The sequence below is a fragment of the Chiloscyllium punctatum genome, chromosome 52 (genome assembly GCF_047496795.1).
Source record: "Chiloscyllium punctatum isolate Juve2018m chromosome 52, sChiPun1.3, whole genome shotgun sequence".
Lineage (NCBI taxonomy): Eukaryota > Metazoa > Chordata > Chondrichthyes > Orectolobiformes > Hemiscylliidae > Chiloscyllium > Chiloscyllium punctatum.
The window spans coordinates 15,066,130-15,090,750 of NC_092790.1; the positions used below are offsets into that span (position 1 = coordinate 15,066,130).

The 24,621-nt window shown below is 42.1% G+C and overlaps 1 protein-coding gene and 1 non-coding gene across 5 annotated transcripts in view; both read right to left on the reverse strand.

The window, feature by feature from the left end:
- The window catches only part of LOC140470724 (histone H2B 1/2-like), a 698,799-nt gene that overhangs the window by 426,842 nt on the left and 247,336 nt on the right, over nucleotides 1-24,621 (reverse strand). The window lies entirely within an intron of this gene.
- trnan-guu (transfer RNA asparagine (anticodon GUU)) lies at nucleotides 11,453-11,526 on the reverse strand. The gene has a single exon. It is a non-coding gene; the product is annotated as a tRNA-Asn (tRNA).

Here is a 24,621-nt window from a genome sequence, read left to right on the forward strand (position 1 = left end):
CCCAGAGCTGCTCCAAGTCGGGCCTAACCAGGGTGTTGTTTAACTGCAGCATCACTTCTGCATCTTTGTACTCCAGTCCTCAAGATAGAAAGGCAAATAAACCATGAGTTTTCTTGATTATTATCCTCAGTGTGAATAAAGATTGTTTAACTTTTTTGATGAAGTAACAAAGAAGATTGATGAAGGCAGAGTAGTAGGTGATCTATATGGACTTCAGTAAGGCATTCGACAAGGTTCCCCATGGGAGACTGATTAGCAAGGTTAGATCTCATGGAATACAGGGAGAACTAGCCATTTGGATACATAACTGACTCAAAGGTAGAAGACAGAGGGTGGTGGTGGAGGGTCGTTTTACAGACTGGAGGCCTGTGACCAGTGGAGTGCCACAAGGATCAATGCTGGGCCCTCTACTTTTTGTCATTTACATAAATGATTTGGGTGCGAGCATAAGAGGTACAGTTAGTAAGTTTGCAGATGGCATCAAAATTGGAGGTGTAGTGGACAGCGAAGAGGGTTACCTCAGATTACAACAGGATCTTGACCAGATGGGCTAATGGGCTAAGAAGTGGCAAATGGAGTATAATTCAGATAAATACGAGGTGCTGCATTTTGGGAAAGCAAATCTTAGCAGGACTTATACACTTAATGGTAACGTCCTAGGGAGTGTTGCTGAACAAAGAGACCTTGGAATGCAGGTTCCTAGCTCCTTGAAAGTGGAATCGCAGGTAGATAGGATAGTGAAGAAGGCATTTGGTATGCTTTCCTTTAGGGTGTAGGTTTGCTCGCTGAGCTGTAGGTTTGATATCCAGACGTGGTCTGTGGTCTGTGGTGATGTCATTTCCTGTTCGTTTCCTGAGGGGTTGATAGATGGCATCTAGATCTATGTGTTCTGTTTATGGCGTTGTGGTTGGAGTGCCAGGCCTCTAGGAATTCTCTGGCATGCCTTTGCTTAGCCTGTCCCAGGATAGATGTGTTGTCCCAGTCGAAATGGTGGCTTTTTTCATCCGTGTGTAGGGCTACGAGGGAAAGAGGGTCGTATCTCTTTGTGGATAGCTGGTGTTCGTGTATCCTGGTGTCTGACTTTCTTACTGTTTGTTCTACGTAGTGTTTGTGGCAGTCCTTGCATGGAATTTTGTAGATGACGTTGGTTTTGTCCATGGGATGTACTGGGTCTAGATGCCATCTATCAACCCCTCAGAAAACGAACAAGAAATGACATCATCACAAACCACAGGAACCCCATCCAGGAGAAAGTTATAAATAGAAAGCAGGAGACAACAGCTTCGCTTCATTTGGTGGTCGCCACTGATGATGTTACCTCGCCAGGTAATGAAACGTCTGGAGATGAAACCTACAGCTCAGCGAACAAATCTACACCCTAAACCTCAACCTGATCTACAAAACTTCACAAACCTTGCAAAATGCTTTCCTTTATTGGTCAGAGTATTGAGTACAGGAGTTGGGAGGTCATGTTGTGGCTATACAGGACATTAGTTAGGCCACTGTTGGAATATTGCGTTCAAATCGGGTCTCATTCCTATCGGAAAGATGTTGGGAAACTTGAAAAGGTTCAGAAAAGATTTGCAAGGATGTTGCCAGGGTTGGAGGATCTGAGCTACAAGGAGAGGTTGAACAGGCTGGGGCTGTTTTCCCTGGAGCGTAGGAGGCTGAGGGGTGACGTTATAGAGATTTACAAAATTATGAGGGGCATGGATAGGATAAATAGGCTTTTTTTTCTTGTGGTCGGGGAGTCCAGAATTAGTGGGCATAGGTTTAGGGTGAGAGGGGAAAGATATAAAAGAGACCTAAGGGGCAACTTTTTCATGCAGAGGGTGGTACGTGTATGGAATGAGCTGCCAGAGGAAGTTGTGGAGACTGGTACAATTGCAACATTTAAGAGGCATTTGGATGGGTATATGAATAGGAAGGGTATGGAGGATATGGGCGGGGTGCTGGCGGGGGCGGGGGCGGGGGACTAGATTGGGTTGGGATATCTGGTCGGTATGGACGGGTCTGTTTCCATGATGTACATCTCTATGACTCTATGACTCCATACCCTTCATTTTACAGTCATCCATGTGCCTATCAAAGAGTCAGTTAAATGTCCAAAATGTGTCTAATTCTACCTACCGTTGCTGGCAGTGCATTCCACGTAACCACTACTCTCTATATTAAAAACAATGAACCTCTGTCTCACCTAGATGGACTGTTTGAGGCCCTGTTTGGAGGCCCGACTCACACATGCCAATCAACTTTCCTGAAATGAACTATTACCATATTCCTGCGTTTGACAGACATCCCACTCAAACTTTGCTTCCTAAGGATCTGTCCAAATGTCTTACTAATAATTGCACCCACCTCCACCACTGTCTCTGGAAACTAGTCCCATATGTGCACCACAATTTCTGTGAAGAAGTTGCCCCTCAGTTCCCTCTTAAATCTATCCTTCTCACATTCAAATATGCCCTCTAGGTTTGGAATCTGCTGCCCAGGGGAAGCAAACTTGGCTATTTACCTTACCTATGTCCCTTGTGAGTTTATATGGGGACCTCTGTATGTTCATCCGGTTAGCTTTTGACGCTCCAGGGGGATAAAAAAAAGCCCCAGATTATCCAGTCTCCCTTTACTACTAAAACCATCCAGTTTTGATAACACTATGGCATTTCTTTCAACCTTTCCTGTTTTTTATCGATCGGATTAGATTCCCTACACTGTGGAAACAGGCCTTTCGGCCCAACAAGTCCACACCGACCGCCGAAGCGCAACCCACCCAGACCTATTCCCCGACAGTTAACACTTCAGGCAATTTAGCATTGCCAATTCACCTAACCTGCACATTTTTGGACTGTGGGAGGAAACCGGAGCACCAGGAGGAAAACCATGCAGACACGGGGAGAATGTGCAAACTCCATAGTTCCTTCAACAAAGAGAACAGAATTGTACGCAGTATTCGAAACGTGGCCTGACCAATGTATTATACAGCTGCAGCCAGAAGTCCTGACTCCTGTATTTTGTGCTCTGACCGGTGAAGGCAAGCATACCAAATGCCTTCTTTACCATCCTGTCTACCCTGTACAAGAAACTGTGCAGCTGAACCTCTAACTCTATCTGTTCGACAACATTCCATCGTGTCCTACCATTAACAGTGTAAGCCCTGTCCTTGTTTGTCTTAAGAAAATGCCACACCTTGCGTTTATCTGAATTAAATTCCATCTGCCACTCCTCAGCCCATTGGCCCAGCTGATCAAGATCACATTGCACTCTTGTCCACTATAATTTGGATGCACATATTGAATGCATGAGCTCTGAACAATCTGGAGGTACGACAGCTATATCTTTCTTTGAGGCACGTCCAGTCCTCAGCAGTGACACACAATCTCATGTTCGTTACTCTCTACCCGTCACCCCTTCCAGTTCCAATTTCAAGCCCATCTAAATAGGAACAGAAATAAGGCACTTGGCCCCTGTGCCTGCTCCACCATCCAAAGGAATCGTGCCTGATCCGACACTGCTGGCAGTTTGTATCGAATGCACCTCGCACCATAACCATCCATTCACTCTTCCCTTTGGCACCTAACTTAGCACTCATCACTCTCTCGGCTCACCAGCAATCCTTTCCTTTATTTTCTATCTTTTTCTCACCTAGCACCGGCTCTGTCACGATTTCTATTTCTGGGAACTGTCTACAGCATCAGTGTCACTCTTTCACGATTGTTTTCAGACGAATGAATGGTCACAAAACTCAACATGCCTGTTTATTTCTCTCTCTCTCTTTGTCTTTTTACAGATGCCGCCAGATGGGCTGAGTTTCCCCAATACATTCTGTCATTGCAATCTGTAACTTTAACTGTTTTTTCCTCTCACTCCACAGATTCTGCCAGACATGCTGATTTTCTCAAGCACTTTCTTTTCTTTGGAATGATAATGTTAACTTTGTTTCTCTCAATAAATCAGATTTAATGCTTCAAGTACTGTCACCCTGCTTTACAACTGATAGTAATTTGGATAAGGTGATATTTATGCTGAAGACTGAGGATTGACTGGCATGGGCGGCACGGTGGCACAGTGGTTAGCACTGCTGCCTCACAGGGCCTGAGACCGGGGTTCAATTCCCGCCTCAGGCGACCTCTGTGTGGAGTTTGCACATTCTCCCCGTGTCTGCGTGGGTTTCCTCCCACAATCCAACGATGTGCAGGTCAGGTGAATTAGCCATGCTAAATTGCCCGTAGTGTTAGGTTAGGGATATGGGTGGGTTCCGCTTTGGCGGGTCAGTGTGGACTTGTTGTGAAGAAGGGCCTGTTTCCACACTGTAATGTAATCTAAAATGTATTAACCCAGTCATTATTCTGTCCATGAAGAGGGACAGCATTTTCTTTCCTGTAATACTTGACAGTTAGTTTACATAGTTGGCAGAGTGGCCAGTTTGCAATACAGGTTGTCAAAACTTTCTAGCCCTTGACTTCAACTTATGTGCCCCATTATCACTCCTTCCATCAAGGGTAAAAGTTTCTTCCTTTCTACACTGTCTGTGCACCTCATCACTTGATACATCTCAATCATCTCAATCATGTTCCCCACCGTCTCAATCTCCCCTATTCAAAGCAAAATAAACTCAGTCTACTCACACAGAGGGAGAGAGATCCATGTTATTTTGATTAGTGGGTTTTTTTATGGTGCAGTCATAATCGACTGAATACTCTTTTTTTCCTGTGGGACTGTCGATCTCACTACAATTAGACTTGTGGAAGTAGATTCTTTTGACTTGTTTAAATGTGTATGATGGAGCTATCTGTTGAATCCTTGTGCATCCTGACACTAAACCTTTGCTTGTGATGCAAAATCTAGTTGGATAACACTAAAATCGTTTGTCTACGTCGTGCATTTGTGCATTTACTTGTCATAGTCACACAGATCCACAGCACAGAAAAATAAGCAATGATCTACCTAACCTGATCACATTTTTCCGGCACTTGGCACATAACATCGTATGTCTTGGCATTGCAAATGTCCCACTAAATGCTTCTTTAATATTCAGTCTCTCAGGAAATTGCCAATTTCATTCTATGCGTCCGGCTTTGCTTTAAACTCGACTGATGATCTCTTTACACACTGCATCCTCTCACTTTCTGTCTGTAATCAGCCCGCTCTCTGTCTTTTTGTTACACTTGTACCCTTTTGCTACGTACCCTTGTTTTGTCTCTTATGCTCACAATACTTTATGTTGCATTATATTTAACTGAAGAAGGCTTATGTTAAATTTCTTTGCATCTGGAAGAAAGACACATTCTAACATCTGCAAGAAAATCAGAAAGACGTTTGCACTTGGTCTCCGATTTTGGGTATTTGTCAATAGAATAAATGGAACATAGGAATAAGAGTACGTCATTCAACCCCTCGAGCCTAATGGAGGGATTGATGTCTGGGCAAATAGAATGAAGGTGATGATCATAAAGTTTTGAGAGGATGCATTACAAACTAGCCATCCTCCCAAATGAGTTAACTAACTGGCAAGTGTTATAGGAAAGATGGTTTTGTGGACTGCATTAGGGACTATTTGATAATCTAACATGAAAGAGGTTATTTTTAAAATAGGCACATATAAAAAGGCTGGATTAATAATAGATCACATGGTTAACCGTTCTCTGGGGTTATTGATTAAAATATGCTGAGGGTTCAAATTAAGTTCCTCTTAGAACAACTCGACTCCTCAAAATGTTGTCCTCAAGATGAAACAACGTAAGGACAGAGGGGACAATGGAAAGAGAATAAAGGGAAGCTCCATGGATAACCAGTACCCAACGTGGAATCAATATTTCAAAGCCATCGTTGAGAATAAATGGTTCAGATCAAAATGCAGAACTCAACAAGAAAGCAGAATCACCTATTGTTAACAAAGGGGATTAAGGAAAGGTATTCAATATAAAAACATTAAGTGAACAAAGCAGCAAATTCTCGAGGTAGATCAGAGAATTGGGCATATTTCAGGAACACTGAGATGGTGATTAAACACAATTAAGTATGATGATGAAAGTAAAACATTAAGAAACATAAAAATACACAAAATTTTTTTGTTTTCGCGAAAGAAAAGAGAGTAGCAATCTGTAGAAAATGCTGCAGGGTCTGCAGAATTTTGGAAGATGCTCATCAATGCATCTAATGTTTCCTAGATCACTTCATTCCCCAGTCTCGGATGTTGATTATCAGGTCCTGGGGTGTGAAGTGTGGTGTTAGAAAACCACAGAGAGTCATGCTGCATCCGCGGACCAGCTAAATCAAAGTTCATCAGGATTCCTGATGAAGAGCTTTTGCCCAAAACGTAGATTTTCCTGCTCCTCAAATGCTGTCAGATTTGTTGGGGTTTTGCCAGCACTGCACTCTCGACTCTAATCTCCAGCATCTGCAGTCTTCAATTTTGCCTGGGTCCTAGTGTTTATGCACCATTAATGCCATTATTTACTCCAGCACCAAATCCTTCCTAATAATGATATTATTCACTTTTCCTGACCACTCCACCTTTAGTTCTTTAACATTTCCGGGAGCTGACTTCTTCTTTTATGAAAACAGAAGCAAAACATTTGATAAAATCTTCTGACATTTCTTTATTCCCAAGTATAATTTCACTTCACGTCTGACAGCACTGGACCTCCATTTATCATTATACGCTACTTCTTCTGACATATTTATGGGTGTTTTAAAAGGTAATTACTATGTTCAATGCAATTTGCTCTCCCATACTACTTTTCCTACTTCAGCATTTATTTTTGCTGCTTTCTAATATGAACTCGATCCTTAGACTTGCTGTTATCTTTGCTCTGACAATTTTACATCTCTCTGTTTGAAGCACTACTGTTCGTAATCTCTTTGGTAACACATAAGTGAACCACCTTTTTTTAAAAAATGTGTCAGATGGGAACAAGTAATTGTTGTAATTCATAGGGTGCTATCTTCAACATGAACCATTCCCTATCCGTCGTAATCCACTTTAGTAAGACTCCACAATCTATCCTTGCCAATTCATGTCTCTTACACTCATTGTTCCTTTCATTTAGGATTCTAGTTTCTAGTTCACTACTTAATTCTTCATCTTCATGAATAGTGTGTTATATAATTGCAACCCATCTCAAGTATCCGGCCATAACAAGCCTGTTAATGCATTGTTTCTCATCGCACATTGTACCATCTAGAACAGTCTGTTGGCTAGTTGGTTCTTCAAAGTTGTTTTGGAACAACCAGACGCCATCATCACATTTCAAGAAGGTAGCCCCGACCCCAACTTTGCTAGTTATTTTAAGCAGGTTTAGTGTGAATATTCCAGGAGTGATGCACTTATTTTTAAAAAAAACATCATTTATTTGCACGATTTCCGAATGAGACATAAGCAAAAGAGAATATAATGTAGAATATCGTAGTCATTCCAAAAATCTAACAGATGATCCCAAATTAATGATGTTATTGCAAATATTTCCAACCATCCCCATGCACATACACTTGCTAAAAAAGAAAATCACCACAGGTTCTTACATGAGACAGAGGGATGGTAGGCATATTCAGCATGGAGCACCTTCTTCCGTGGAGCTGTTTCTTTTACCAGCAGTCTCAAAACTAGCTGAGTAGCTGTTCTGAACCCAAAGCAAACCAGTGTTAAGCTAAGCTGAGAGAACTGGCCATACACCTTTCATTTCACAAGTATTGCTTTTAAAAATTGAAACCTTGCTAAAGTAGAACAAGGCAGCAAATTTGCAACCTCTGTGACCCCTGAAAAAAGGACAATGTAACCTTGTTAAGTGAGCATCATCATCACAAGTTATTCTTCAAAAGGAAAGCACTCACGCAGACGCACAGACACACAAACTTGGAAATACAACATCATTTCGTCTTTTTTTCTTATCCATATATGTTAGTCACCCAGAATTACGGTTACACCATTACTACAGAAATCTCTGTTGCCTTGTTTAATGACTGAATATTCTTGATTTGAAGTAAATTGGAATGCTACCATTCCTTTCAAGAAAATTTGAGTACAGGAGCAGTAACGTCTTGTTTCACATCGGACTTTGGTCAGGCTGTACCTGCAGAACTGTGTGCAGTTTGGTCTCCGTATCTCAGGAAAGATGTTATGCCTGTGCCTGTGAAAATTCACCAGACTTTGTGAATCACCAGCCTTGGGCAATATCCTATGAAGAGAGGTGGCCAAACTGGGCCTGTTTATCGAGGCATTTCATGGATGCGTGGCGATGTCATTGAAAATACCGTAACACAATCCTTAAAGTGAAGGACATGGTATATCGGTTTATTATTTACTAGCTGGGGGAGACGAGAACTAGTCAGATTGTTGAAACTAGTGGGACTTCTGTTCAAGATGAGGATTTACTTTGTTTTGCTCAATGGATTATAATCGTTTAGAAATCTGTACCTACAGGGGGATAGGGTTTCACACTGTGTATGTTTAAGGTAGAAGCTGATCGATTTCCAATTACCAATTATTAACTGCCTTTTGGGAATGGAGTGTGTAAAATGCAGTGAAGTGCTTGATTAGTTGTGATTATGTTCAATGTGATGGACGTTGAATGGGCTGAATGGCCCTTTCCTGTTTCTACCTTCCTCTCTTGTTGGAAGCAGCACTTCCTGTTTTTTTTCTCTCAGAAAAGAACTCAAATATTTTCCATCCCTAATTATAAAACTCTGCTGGGAAATGAAATAAAAATAGTCTTGTCAGCTCAAAGACTTGTTTTCTGAATTAATGCAATAGTTATGAAAAGAACTGTGTAAAAATAAAGCTGTCCTTGTGTCAGGAAGTGACTGAAGATTAGCAAAGTCTGAGTCAAGCCTCTTCGAAGCAAACATGCCCAGGAAAGGTATCTGAAAGATCTGTGTTTCTGTAAATGACAACTTTAACACATTTCGTGAAAATAAATTCAATTCAATTCAGCTTATTTAACCCCTGACCCGGAAAAGCAGCATCGGAAACTTTTATTTTTCGTAAAATGCAACTAAGGTGGAGTTCAACTGAACAAATGATGCATGTGAATACAGAAAGATAGATAAACATAATATTTGCTGCTTAAGTTTCAAACAGCATTTTTCAAATGAAGTGCATACCCATCAGTATTGCATCATTCCATTAACACTGTAACTCCTGAGCCCTGGTATAATGTACATGACTTAATTTATACCGTCATATATTGACCCACTGTGGTTAAAACATTAGTTAATAAATATTAAAAAAAATTGAACAACGTGAAAAGAATAGAGTTACCCTCAGCAAATTTAAAAGTTAAAAATGTTCGAATCACAAACGTTCAATTTTAACCTGTGTGTAAAAAAAAAGGCTCCAGTTAGATTACAGAATACCGCAAAGCTGTTGAAATGCTCATCAAGTAATGCACTGAAACGTTACACAATCTGGCAATGCTTCCCACTGAATTTGTGTCAGAATTCAGAGGCATAAAACTTATTTTCTCAATTTTTTAAACCGTTTTGATGGAACTAGAGAATCCTGCTAATGTTTGCATGTGACACCCGTGTCAAGAAGAGATAGGTTTGGATTCTTCGCAGAAAACAAAACAGTCGTGAAGCTAGCAGCCTCTTCAAGCGCCTCTTTCCCCTCAGAGTGAGTGAACCGCATTGCCAAATGATGCAAGAATCTGCACGTTATTTCTTAGTATCTTCCAATCACACATTGAAACCACAGACCTTTTTTCTTGAAATGTTTGAAAGTAGTGTTGCAATTTCCACAAAATAAGAGAAAATGTGAACCGAAATAAAACTGTATTGGTATTTCACGTGGTTGGGTATCAAAGCTGCTCGGAATTTCATCTCGTGCAATAGACAGAAATGTGTCTAGAAACATTTTTTAAAAATGTTTTTACACATGACCATGTTAAATCGCCCATAATGCTTCGGGATATGTAGGTTAAGTGAATTAGTCAGGGGTAAAGAGAGGACAATAAGGTAGGGAATGGTTCTGAGTGGGTTACCCTTTGGAGGGTTAGTGTGGACTTGTTGGGCCAAATGGCCTGTTCCACAGTCTAAGGATTCTATGAATCACGTCACATTTGGTTTTAATTTTCCAGCGGCATAGTGGCTCAGTGTCTAGAACTGCTGCCTCACAGCTCCAGGACCCGGCGCCAGGTTCAATTGCAGCCTCGGGCGAAAATCAGTGTGGAATTTGCACATTCTCCCCGTGTCTGTGTGGGTTTCCTCCGGGTGCTCCGGTTTCTCCCACAATCCAAAGATGTGCAGGTTAGGTGAATTGGCCATGCTGAATTCATGTTCCTAGGTGTTTAGGTTAGGTGCATTAGTCGGTGTAAATGTACAGTAAAAGGATAGGGAATTGGGTCTGAGTGTCACAGCGGACCTGTTGGGTTGAAGGTTCTGTTTGCCCACTTGTAGGCATTCTAATTCTGGAAGGAGGCAAAGTCAAAGAGCAATAAGCATTTAGTGATTCGGTAGCAAATAGAAGGGGGACGGAAGAAGGTGGATAGGGGTGTCAAAAAGAAAGTAACTGATAGAAAGGATATTGGCACATCCTGAATCTGATGTGAGAGAAAACTAGTAATGCTTTGATATTAAATATAATCTGTGCAGTTTTCATCTGCAGTGCCTGACCTACAGGACATTGTGTGTTTTGTGTTTTTACGATCATGGGACCACTATCACCAGCTTGATATAAGTGCACTCCCCTGTTGATTATATTTATCGTAGTCAAACATTACTTTATCGTGACTTATCCAAATGCTACATGAGAGTTTAAAGGAAATTGAATACAGCCAAGTTGCAAAACAGAGTCATATGACACATATGCAGCATTGGTTTCTTCATAAAATGTATTTCTGGGTTTTTCAGATAGCTGAACTAAGTCCAACAGAATTAAAGGACTTTTGGTAAAACTGAGTTTGGAACTGAATAGCAATGTCTTGCGTGCAACTTGAATTCAGGTGTTGAATGCTGCCTTAGAAGAGAGATTTATTCCATTTGAATAAGCCTCCTTCACTGGCTTCCTTCACCTCCACCTCCAATCGTAAATCATACAAGAACAGAGCCGAGCTTTTGGGGAGAACTTTTCAAGTTTTTAACACGATAAGCAATATATTTTCACAACTGCAGTTTCATTTCGCCTATTGTTAGTCCTTGCATTAACTCCATACATCATGGTATTAGATTAGATTACTTACAGTGTGGAAACAGGCCCTTCGGCCCAACAAGTCCACACCACCCCGCTGAAGCGCAACCCACACATACTCCTACATCTACCCCTTACCTAACACTACGGGCAATTTGGCATGGCCAATTCACCTGACCTGCACATCTTTGGACTGTGGGAGGAAACCGGAGCACCCGGAGGAAACCCACGCAGACACAGGGAGAATGTGCAAACTCCGCACAGTCAGTCGCCTGAGGCGGGAATTGAACCCGGGTCTCTGGCGCTGTGAGGCAGCAGTGCTAAACACTGCGTCCCTGGGTGGTCTCGAACCACCAACCTTTCGGTTAACAGCCGAACGCGCTGACCAATTGCACCACAGAGACAGGCCTAAATTGCTTCATGCTGAAGTCTCTCTCACTTTCTGCATTAAATACATTGTGAAGAACAAGACGATAAAGGGGGAAAATGCAGAGCTCAGGTTCCTCAAACTACTCCAAGTTAAAATGACAGCCTTGGCATCATAAAATCAATAGACTGGATTGGAAAAGAACTGAGCAGCATAGTGGACTTATACTGAACATTCCGACATTCTACCACAACATGCAGTGAAGGCTGAAGACGTCTGGTCGAATGCCTACAAGAAGCAAAAAATTCAGTTTATTTTTAATCCTTACAACAAAACATTCTACCATTTATGTGCAGCACACCTTCAAATTTTGATGGGTACAATGTACAGAATTGCGAAGGGGCAGCGCAGTGGCTCAGAGGTTAGTACAATTGCCTCACAGCGCCAGAGATAATGGATTAATATTTCTTCTCATGTGACTGTGTGGAGTTTGCACATTCTCTCCATGGCTGCATGGGTTTTCTCTGCGTGCTCCTCCCACAGTCCAAAGATGTGCAGATTAGATTGGTTGGCTATGCAAAATGTCGGGTTACAGGCAGAGAGTGAGACGTGAACTTAACGTATTGAATGGCCTGCGGGGGACTGTGGGGATTTTTTGTGTGCTGACACCGTGCAAAATTCCACATGATTTACCCCTGACAGAGATGTGTCTCACTGGAAGCAAAATCTCGACATTTATGGAATACTGTGGAGAGGCGATGCTGGACTGCAATGTACAAGGTCAGAAGTCACATGACACCAGATTAGAGTCAAACAAAATCATTTGAAATCACAAATTTTCGAAGCGTTGCACCTTCTTTATCTTTTACCTGCATTTCACCTGATGAACAAGCAGCAGTCTAAAAGTTTGTAATTTCAAATTAACCCATTGGACGATAACCAGATACCGTATGACTTCTGACTTTAAGGCCTGCCCACAATTAAGTGATTGCCTTGTTGCAATCGTCTCTTGCCTTGAGCTGGGGGAGAAAATCAACATTGAATTCCACTGGCACAAAGTCCAAGCGTTGAGCTTGCATTCTTTCTGAGAGATAAAAAAAGTTTGCTTTGTCTGGCAATGTGTGCATGCGTGCCACACACACATGCACACAGACAAACACACACACACACACACACACACACACATGCATCACGCACACAAGGATTCAAAGAGAGTGTGATTCCTTCATTCCTGCACCTTGAATGACGTTTCATTTCTTTCTCACTCGAATTTGTCTGCATCTAGTTCCCCGCTCAATAAGTAATCCATGTCAAGAACCTGCTAGCAAATGGTGCTTAAATTCTGGGTAGCTTCTAACAGCAAAATTCAAAGGTGGATTTTTGTCTGAATGGCTATGAATTGAGAGATGGGAATGTTACACATTACTTAGGTGTCCCTACTACACAAGCCACTGAAAGTGTGTATTGCAGATTCAGCAGACGATAAAGAAAGCAAACTGTATGCTGGAATTCATAGCAAGAAGATTAGAGTACAGGAGCAAGAATGTCCTTCTGCAAATGTACAGTTCACTGATGAGGCCACACATAAATATCATGTGTAGTTTTAGTCTCCTTATCTGAGGAAGGGTGTTCTTGCTATGGACGGAGGCACCAAAGATTTTCTCGACTGATTCCTGGAATAGTACGACTGATAGTTGAGGAGAGATCGTGTCAGATAAGATTATATTTACTGGTGTTTAGACGTATGAGAGTTGGGGGGACATGTCATGGAAAGCGACCAAATTGTGACTGCACGAGACTGGTTAGATACAGGAAACATATTCTTGATGACTGGAGGAGTCCAGAAGCAGGGGTCATAATTTAAGGATAAGAGATAAACGCTTTTGAACTGAAGTGAGGAAATATGTCTTCAATCAGAGATTGGAGAGCCTCTGGTATTCTCTACCACAGAAAATAGCCACGGCCAACTCACTGTACGTATACAAGAAGGAGATAGTTACAGCTGTTGTAGCTAAAGGAACGAAAGCATATGGGAGAAGGGCAGGATGAGGGGAAAAAGCTCGATGATCTGCCACAAACATTTTGAATGATAGAGGAGGCACAAGGGACGGAATGGCCTATTCCTGTACCTACTTTCTGTAATTATATGTTTTTTTCTTGTAAACGTAATTAAGGTATTAACACCTCCGACTTCCTTTAGCAGAAATGTCTCACAGTGCTCCAGAATAAATTTTGCTCATCCTCAAAGGTAATTCTCATGAACACTTGATGGCAATTCCGAAGAAGAACAATATTTTCCCTGCAGGAGAAGAACATGTTGATTGCTTAGCAAGTGGATTATGGTTTGCAGAGGTGTTGTAATGGTGAATACCACCACTAATATTAATTGACTTCTAAGTCCAGTAGTTCTAACACTGCCTGAACACGTTCAGTGTATATCCAGGCTGCCACACACCAAATTAAACCAGAGGAAAGCTGAGCTCGGACAACTGGTCATTCTTCTTTCATGGTACAAGTGTTTTACATTAACTCCAAAACCTTCTGCCTGAGGCATCATCTGTTGGGTTTAATCAAATTGTCCCTAAAATCGTTAAACTTAGACTTTTTGGAGTCTGGGTCTTTTGTGAACTCTCTGAAAAGAACACAAGGACAACATAAACTTGTCAAAGGAGCTGTATCGTCACAGTCTTTGTAACTGGCTACCACAGACAGCTGTGTGATGGGGTCGAGTCCTTGTGTATATTTAAGACTAAGATAAGTTTTTGATCAGCTGCTGAATCAAAGGAAAGGGCAGGACGGTGAACGTGAATAATATGGGATCAGCTATGATTCTGTTGAATGGCAGAGTAGGCTCAAGGGGCCGAATGGTCTTCTCCTCATCCTGTTTCATATGGGCTTACGGACTACAAGCGAGTCCTCCCCATTTTGTTGCGGTTGAAAGACACATCACGTGATAAGAAATGTTTTTTTTTGTCTCAACAGAACCAAGCTGTAGATAGTAATAACATTTTGATTGTTGTACATAAACATATTGTGGCAAGCTGTTTCTGAAGTTCTGAATTAGGTATTGGAATAATTACATTCACGCATTTACCAGTGTTTAAGTACATTGGAAACTAATTTGGAGCTACTCTTCAGGGTTGTAAAACAATACCATTCTGTTCATACACTGGCCATATGTCTAAAATACAGATTTTAAAAAGAAAATCCACTCAGGCCTATAGGTGTTATTGGCGAGGCCAGAATTTCCTGTCTATCCTTAAATGGGCAATTAAGAGTGAAATGTAAAGGGGCTCGTTGTGGCGTCCCTACCTCTGATCCACGAGGCCTGATTCCAAGTCCAATCTGCTCCAGTAGAATGTAATCTGTCAATAATTTGGTAGAAAACGCATAAGCATTGCACATCCTGAGGGATATGTAGGCCATACAAGGTAAGAATGGAATGAACCAAATGATTGGTTTTTACTCCTCCCCAACAATCAACAGCATCATCATTAAAAATTTAATGAAAGATTTTCTTCACAATTGAATTCAATTTCATCAAAAGTCATGCATATGATTCAAACGCAGCTCCCCAGAATAAAAGGTACATCTCTGGAAGAATAAACCAGCGATATTGGTATTAGACTGCTGTGTTATCATTTGGAATGCCTATTGTGAATCATTAATTAATCTCCTCATGGAAGTCACTGACTGCTGGTTTATTTGAAAACAGGCAATGATCTGCCCATTTGGAACTCAGCACCTGAGAAGGGCTGATGCCTGAAAGTTCGATTCGCCTGTTACTTGGATGCTGCCTGACCGGTTGCGCCTTCCCAGCACCACACTCTTCCCCCCTCCCCCCCCCCCCCCCCCCCCCCCCCCCCGCCTTATAAATCAGACTCGGTTTGTGACTGGGTAACTTTCCACCCTGGACTGCCACGAGCACATGTGCACCGCGAGTAGTGACTATATTATGATGTTCAACAACAAACAATGGTCCTTTTCCCGTAGTGCTTCATGGGGTATTCCAGCTATCAGTGCCACCATTGTTTCTCACACTGATGGGAAAATGATTATCACTGAAATGTATTCCGTCATTCGGAATTCCATCCCTCTTTGGTTTATTGTACATTTTAAGACTGTGTGTAGGTTTCACTTGTTGTTTCTGTCATTATCTTCAAAGCCCAGTTCATTGTAATGAACGAGCATAATGTATTAAAAAATAATCCTACTGACCGAATTTAAATTTGTGTGATGCGCATTATGTGTTATAAGCCTTTTAGTATGATGGGCTTTTGTTTCTGAAAAAAAATACAGATGTGATGAATGAGTGCCTTTGTTTGGTCTTGACCAAAGTGTTCTGTCCAATTCCGTTGGGTCATAGTGGGGATAATGTTTTTTGTCTCATAGTCATAGAGTTATACAGCACAGAATCAGATTTTTCTGTCGAACTGGTTGATGCCGACAAGGATTCACAAACTAAACTAATCCCACTGGCCTGCATTTGGTCCATATCCATCTTTAGATTCTATTCATGTAGCTATCCAAATTATCTTTAAACGTTGTAACTGTACCTACATCTGCCACTTCCTCAAGAAGTTAATTTCACTCATCATCTATCCGCTCTTTCAAAATGGTGCCCCACGCGTTCCTTTTAAATCTCTCTCCTCCTACCTTAAAATAAACTGCCCCCTAGTTTTGAACTCCCCAACGCTAAGGAAAAGACCTTACCTATGCACCTTATAATTTTATAATTCACAATAACGTCACCCTTCAAACTCCTAGGCTCCAGTTAAATAAAAGGCTCCCAGCCTTTCCTTATAACTCAAACCCTCCAGTCATAGTGGTTAGCATTGTTTCATCACAGAGCCAAGGACCTGGGTTCAATTCGAGCCTTCAGCAACTGTCTGGCTGAGTTTACACATTCTCCCTGTGTCTGCGTGGGTTTCCTCCGTGTGCCCTGCTTTCCTCCCACAGTCCAAAGATGTGCAGGTCAGTTGAATTAGCGTTAGGTGCATTAGTCAGAGGGAAATGGGTCTGGGTGGGTTACTCTTCGAGGGTCGGTGAGGACTTGTTGGGCCGAAGGGCCTGTTTCCACCCCGTAGGGAATCTAAAAGAAAAATAGAATTTAGAGTCATACAGATGTACAGCATGGAAACAGACCCTTCAGTCCAACTCGTCCATGCCGACCACATATCCCAAAGTAATTTGGTCCCACATGTCAGCACCTGACCCATTTCCCTCCAAACTCCTCCATGTTAATATACCCATCCAAATGCGTTTAAGGGTTGCAATTGTACCAGCCTCTACCACTTCGTCGTCTGGCAGCTCATTACATACACGTATGCATGAAAAAAAAGTTGTCTCTTAGGTATCTTCTTTATCATTGCCCTCCCACCATAAACCTAAGTCCTGAAGTTCTGGACTCGCCATCCCAGGAAAATACTTTGTATATTTATCCTATTCGTGCTCTTCATGATTTTATAAACCTTTATAAGGTCTTCCCTCGGCCTCCGATGCTCCAGGGAAAACAGCTCCAGCCTATGCAACCTCGCCCTACAGCTCATATCTTCTAATCCTGGCAACATCCTTTTAAATATTTGATGAACACTTCCAAGTTTCACAACATGCTTCCCAGAGGAAGAAGACCAGAATTGCACGCAATATTCTAAAATTGATCTAACCAATGTCCTGTCCAGCAGCAGCAGGACCTCCCAACTCCTGTGCTCAATGCTTTGTTCAATAAGTGAAAGCTTACCAAACCCCTTCTTTACTATCCTATCTACCACAGTCCAGGCAACACCTTCGTTTTTTTTTTCCGAACCATCTCTAATAGTATTCTTCCTATAACAGGGCGACCAGAGCTGTGGTCATTATACAAAAGTGGCTACAAGAACATCTGCAAAACCCCAACATGATATCGTACTCCTGTACGCAGTGTTGTGACCAATAAACGCCTTCCTAAACACCCAGTCTACCAGGGATGCAACTTACAAAGGACTTTGTACATAAACGCCGTCCCCCCAATGTCTCACTAATCTACAACACGACTGTGGGGTACTGCCATTAACTCTACAATTCCTGACATTTTTTGCTTTAGCAAAATGCAATCCCTCACTTTTATCCATACCTCTCTCATACACATGCTCGCTCTCAGAGACAAAAGCATCCAACCCCCACCACACTCACACCCTCTCACATTTTTATACTCCATTACACTCACTTTACAAAGCATGCAAACATGCAAGCATACATTCTCTATTGCGCACTCTCAAGCACAAACTCACATGGATCCACTTAGACTCTATCATGCATGCACACACATACATATACGTCAATGTATTTGTATTTGCAGAATTATATTGGTATATATATTGTGCTTTGAACACAACAATGAAGCTTGGAAAGGAACAGAACTTTTAAAAATGAGCTCTAATTATGATATGCATGAATACTGATATATATGATGGAAAAGATTGAACAGATACGTGGACACATGGCCCAAAGAGACTGAATGAAAGTTTGACTACCAAAGAAATAATGGTTATGATTTGGAGATGCCGGTGTTGGACCGGGGTGTACAAAGTTAAAAATCACACAACACAAAGTTATCGTCCAACAGGTTTAATTGGAAGCAGGTGATAGTGGAGGGCTCGATCGTAACACAGAATTTATAGCAAAAATTTGCAGTGTGATGTAACTGAAATTATACATTGAGAAATTGATTGTCTGTTAAGCCTTTCATCTGTTAGAATACAGTGATAGTTTCACTTCTTTCATGTGTAAATTACAAAAACGTTTTTTTAAAGTTGCATTCTCGGGTTAGCTGTTAACAATGGTGATAGCTAGACAATATGTTGAAGGTGTTAGCCCCCGTGTTCTCTGTCTATGACCTGATGTTTAGATTGATTCTAATCTAAAAAGCGAGATAACAGAGTTTTACATAATTTCATGCAGTTTTTGAGCTCAGAGTTCTGCATGATTGTATGCAGTTTTTGAGCATAGTGCAATGTAACTCTGCAAGTACAAATTCACCCCACAAAATATATGTGTGCATGTGGGTCTTTGTCTGAGTGTGTGTCTGTCTGGGGTGGCGGTTGTGAGTGTGAGAAAGTGTGTATGTGTGCGTGTGTGTAGTGTGCATGTAGTGAGTGTAGAGTGTTTAAGTCTGTGAGGGGGTACATGTGTGAGTGTGGGAGTGTGTGTGTCTATAAGGGTGTGTGTGGGTGTCTGTGTGCACGTCTGTGTGTATCTGTGACCCTGTGTATGTGAGAGTATGTGTGTGCAGGAATATCTGTGTGTGTGTGTGTGTAGTGCAATGGTGATAACCTGTAATGTGACATGAAACCAAAGTCGCAGTTGAGGCCCTCCCTATGGGTACCGAACTTAGCTATCAGCCTCTGTTCGGCCACTTTCCTCTGCTGCCTGTCCCGGAATCCACCTTGGAGGATGGTCACCCGAAGGTTCAAGGCTGAATATTCTGGACCACTGAAGTGTTCCCCAACTGGGAGGGAACCCTCCTGTCTGGTAATTGCTGTGTGGTGCCCATTCATCAGTTGTCGTAGCCTTTGCTCGGTTTCCCCAATGTACTATGCCTCCGGCATCCTTGCCTGCAATGTATAAGATAGACAACGTTGGCTGAGTCACATGCATACTGCCATGTACAAGATGGGAGGTGTTCCCACGCATAATAATGGTACCTATGTCCACAATCTGACACGTCTTGCAGCGTCCACCATGACAGGGTAGTATGGAGTTGTCCTGAGAGCCGGGCAGTTTGCTACGAACAATGATCTGTTTAAGGTTTGGTGGTTGTTTAAACACAAGTAGTGGAGGTGTGGAGAAGGTCTTGGTAAGGTGCTCATCCTCATTGATAATGTGTTGCAGGTCACGAAGAACATGGTGTAATTTTTCAGCCCCTGGGAAGTCCTGAGGAGGTCATTATGGTTCCTTGCTGTGGCACGTTGGAACTGGCGGTCGATGAGTTGAGCATCGTATCCCGTTCTTGTGAGGGCATCCTTGAGTACTTTCAGGAATCCGTCACGTTCCTCCTCATCTGAGCAGATCCGGTGTATGCGTAGGGCTTGTCCATAGGGAATGGCTGTTTTAATATGTTTTGGGTGGAAGCTGGAGAAGTGTAGCAATGTGAGGTTGTCTATGGGTTTGCGGTAGAGTGTGGTGCTGAGGTGTCCGTCCTTGATGGAGACACACGTGTCCAAGAATGAGACAGACAGGCGAGAGTAGTCCATGGTGAGTTTGATGGTGGGATGAAACTCGTTGATGTCACTGTGTAGTTTTATCAGTGACTCCTCGCCATGGTCCAGAGGAAGAAAGTGTCATCAATGTATCTGGTGTACAATGTTGGTTGAAGATCCTGCATAGAGAAGAAATCTTGTTCGAACCTGTGTATAAAAATGTTGGCATATTGGGGTGCAAATTTGGTCCCCATGGCTGTTCCATTTGTCTGGATGAAGAATTGGTTGTCAAAGGTGAAGACTTTATGATCGAGGATAAAGAGGATGAGTTGTAGGATGGTGTTTGGAGACTGGCAGTTGGTTTTGAGTACTGAGGCTGTTGCCGTGATGCCATTCCTGTGGGGGATGCTGGTGTAGAGTGCGGAAACGTCCATTGTGACGAGGAATGTTTCCAGTTTGACTGGTCTGTGGGTGCTGAGTTTCTGTAAGAAATCCTTAGTGTTGCGATCGAAGCTGAAGATCCCTCTACAATAGGTTTCAAGATGCCTTCCACATAGCCAGAGAGATTCTCACATAGGGTCCCATTGCCCGACACGATGGGAAGGCAGTAGAAGTCGCCTACACAAGAAGTACGTGGGATGAGGGCGCGTCGGGAACTCTGAAGGACTGGATCCAAAATTCTGATCACTGTGTTTAATTCACGGGTGTGTTCTTTGGTCGCATCAGCTGGTAGTTGCCTGTAGTGTTCCTGGTTGTGCAGTTGTCGGTACACTTCCTTGCAGTAATCTGTTCTATTCTGAATGAAAGAAATAATAAGTATTTTGCCTACGGACAGGGAAATGTTGATAGTGGGGTCAATGAGTAAGTGAAATAGGTCAATTCTTTTGAAAACACCCCATATCATTATAGGGTCTGGAATGTGTTAAATGAATAAAGGACATGGAAGGAGGAAATCAGGCTCTGAAATGATTGAGTTCGATATTGAGTACTGAAGATGTCAGAGTCTCCAAGCTAGAGATTAGATGCTGTTCTTCGAGCTTGCTCAGAGTATCACCGAGTCGCTGCAGCAAGACTCAAGATCGCAATGTTGGTCATAGTTTCATATACTCCAGAAACAGACCTGAGATCCAAAGCAAACCTAATCCCATTTGCTAGGACTTGGCCCATATCCCTCTAATTCCTTCCTACTCACGTACCCATCTAAATGTTGTGATTCCACCAGCCTCCTCCATTTCTTCTGGAAGCTTTCCCATACACACAGTACCCCCCCCCACTTTTAAATCTTTCCACTCTCACCCTAAATCTATGCACTCTAGTTCCGGATTCGCCCACCCCAGGAAAGTGCTTAGTCTATTTATCCTATCTATCCCCTTCATGATTTTACAAACCTCTATAAGGTCACCCCTCAGCCTCCGAAATCCAGGGAAAAGTGCTTCAGTCTATTCATTCACTCCCCATTACTCAAACTTTCCAATCCTGCCAACATGCTTGTAATTCTTTTCTGAACCCTTTGAAGTTTCACAATATCCTTCCAATAGGAGAAAGATCAGAATTGTACTGGAATATTCCACAAGTGGCAGACCAATGCCCTGTACAACCGCAATATGACTTCCCAATCCTATAAAGGAAAGCATGTTCAGAGTGGAAAATGGTGGGGTGTTGAAGTAGTGGGCTTTGTGAAGCTCGGAGTCACTTTTACAGACTTAACACAGGCACTCCGCAAAATGATGGCCCAGTCTATATTTTGTCTGCCTTGTGCAGAGGAGACCGTATTGTGCGTAATGAATACAGTTGGGTGAATTGCAGGTAGATTGCTGCTTCACCCAGAAGGTGAGTTTGGACATTTGGATAGTGTGGAGGTAGGTAGTAAGTGGGAAGAGGTTCCATTTTCTGCAGCTCGCATGATCTGACAATAGTTTAGTTTTATTTCTTGCCTTCTGGAGAGGTCAAACAGAGGAGCTGTACTCAATCACTGGACGGAGACAGTTCGTGGTTTTAGTGAGTCAGATGCTTTGTGACTTTCAAAAACAAGTCCGGTATATGCAGCCTTGCAAATACTAAAGCATCTTTTTTTTTGTCTTTCCAGCTCTATTTATCTTTCTCTCTATCTTCACAGGCATCATTTATTAAGTTGAACTCCAACGGACTTACACTTTCAGAGAAATAAAGAATTTGCAAATGCTCTTATTCCGGGCCAGGAGTTAAATAAAAACGTATTGAAACTGTCATTATAGAAACACATATTTGTCAGATATCTTCATGGACATATTTGCTTCGGTGAGACAGAACTCAGTCATTGCTCATTTTCAGTCCCATCCTGAGACAAAGGACTGCTGGGGTCTCATCTCACGCAGTTCATTTTCATAGCCATTTCATTCAATCAGTGTAAAAGTCTTAAAGACAACAAGTCTGTTTAGTTCCATTATTCTCTTCACACGATATCATTGCAAATATGTTTCCAATACATATCTTGGAAGTGAATCCTTCCTTCCTTGAAGTAACCATGCAATAGCAATCAGTTTGTCAAAAATGGCCAAATCGATAAACAAAACTTTGCGTTTAATGGAACTACAGTCTGTTTAATAACTGATCTGCAGAGAACATGAACATGCCTAATTTATCAGTTATTGTAATGGTACAATGCTGATTTTATTTTTAAAATCTGATTGACGACTTCCCTCTCTCGATATAGTTAAATACAAGAAGAAAAATGTTCACTTTCTACCGAATTGCAATTCGCCATCCAAAATTGTGTGTGATCTATGCGATGTGCCACCGAGGCAAACAGTACAGCATCTGGCCCTTCAGCCTACCACGTGTGCATCTGACAATGACATCATTCTATACTAATTCCGTCTGTCTGCACAATGTCTGTTTCTCTTTTCTCTGTCTGTTCGTGTGTCTGTCTAAATGTCCTGCAAACCTTGCAATCGTATCTGCTTCTACCATTTCCCTTGTCAGTTTGTTTCAGGCATTTACCACACTCTGTGTGAAAAAAAGTTGCCTCGCATATATCATATATTTTTTATCCTATTTCTCCTTAAATCTGTGCCCCACTCCGCCCCACCATTGTCTTTGACATTTCTATCCTGGGAAATAAACTCCAACTATCCACCTTCTCCTTGCTTCTGATAATTTTACATGGTTTTATGAGATATCACCTCAGCCTCCAACATTTGCTAATAAAAACAACCCACATTGTCCAACTTCTCTTCATAGTTAATGCACTCTCATCCAAGTACTCCCTGGTAAATCTCTTTTGAAACCTCCCAAAAGCCTCCACAAACTTCCTCCAGTGTGGCAACCAGAACTGCACACCATACTCCAATTGTGGGCAAAACAAGGTTTGACAAAATGTCATATTTTCAAATTCTAGCGATTTCCATTTAATTGGGAATGATTCCAACCCCAGTGTTTCCTGTTCACTGTTGCCCTGACCCCCTTCCCACACCAGTCCATTTGGAGGAAACTCTTGACTCTGTGAAATTCACTCCAAACTCTCACTGTCACAATGACATCATTGTTTCTGTGCAGTCACTCTCATTAACAATATCCCACCAATTCAACCCAGACTATTCGATGCTAAACTCAAAAGATCGCTCTGCATCCGCATTCTCTAAATTGTCGACTAGAAATTATTATCCCTCAATTTCACTGCCTGCATATATTGAAGCAAAACTTTCCTTTCTCATCCACCTGTCAGTGGAAACTGGACCATTCACAGAGAAACAGCGAAAATATCAGGAGGATATAATTCGGCCCATCCAGCCTGCCTGCCCATGGCTGATGCTCCAACTCACATCGATAAGTTGCTCTGTCTGAAATCTCGCCCTTGCTATTGTGTATTTTGGTTCATGTTTTTCTTCAATTAAGGAATTGTTTCGATGCCAAAGGAAGATGTAATTTCTTTCATATCCCCGGGAATGTCTGGTTTCACTAAATAGTAGAGTCCTTGAACTGACTTGCACAATCAATGTCACACCCAAAGCTGAAAGATGAAAGTACAACTTGTAAGGTCTATCAAGCCTTACTAGCCCATATTACAGTTTAAGGTTAGCGAAGTCTTATTGCAACTGCATTGTGTGTTTGGAGGCAGTTCATATAAAGTTTACTGGATGATCCTCGGGATGTAGGGTCCGTCTTATGAGCAAAGGCTACACAAGTTCGGATTCTACTCACAGGAATTTCGAAGAATGAGAGGAGATCTCATTGAAACATGTCAGGATACGATCAATGCTGAACGGATGTTTCGCCTCATGGGAGAGTCCAGGACCAGAGGGCGTAGTCTCAGAATAAAGGGGCACTGATTGAAGAATGAGACGGGGAGGGATTTCTTCTCTCACAGGGTTGGGAGACTTTGTAACTCTTTGTCGCACTGGACTGTGTGGGGGTAGACTCCTTGTGTAGGTTGAAGGCGAAGGCAGATGGATTCTTGATCAATTGGGAAATCAAGGGAAAAGGGCAGGAAAGGGAACATGAGGAATTTTGGATCAGCCACGATCCCGTTGGATGGCAGAGCAGGAGAGAGAGAAGCTTAGGAAATCTCGGGATGATCAGCACGTGAAGATCTATCATCTCAATTCTGATCCGAGAATGTCTTCCATCTGAGGTGGTAATGGCCTAGTGGTATTATTGACTATTCACTAATAATCCAGTGACTTGGGCTCAAAGTCCGCCATGGCAGATGCTCAAGTTTGAAATCAGTTAGTAAAAATCTGTAATTAAGAGCCTAATGATGACCTTAAATTAACAGCTGATTGTCAGGGGGAAAAAAATCTGGTTCACTAAGTTTCTTTAGGGAAGGAAATATGCCAGCAGTACCCAAGCTGACATACATGTGACTGCACACGCACACCATTGTGGTTGACTCTTAACTGCCCTCTGGGCAATTCGGGATAGGCGATAGGTGCCAGCCTATTGCAATCAACTATCATTGGCAAACGGCTAAAAAGGTA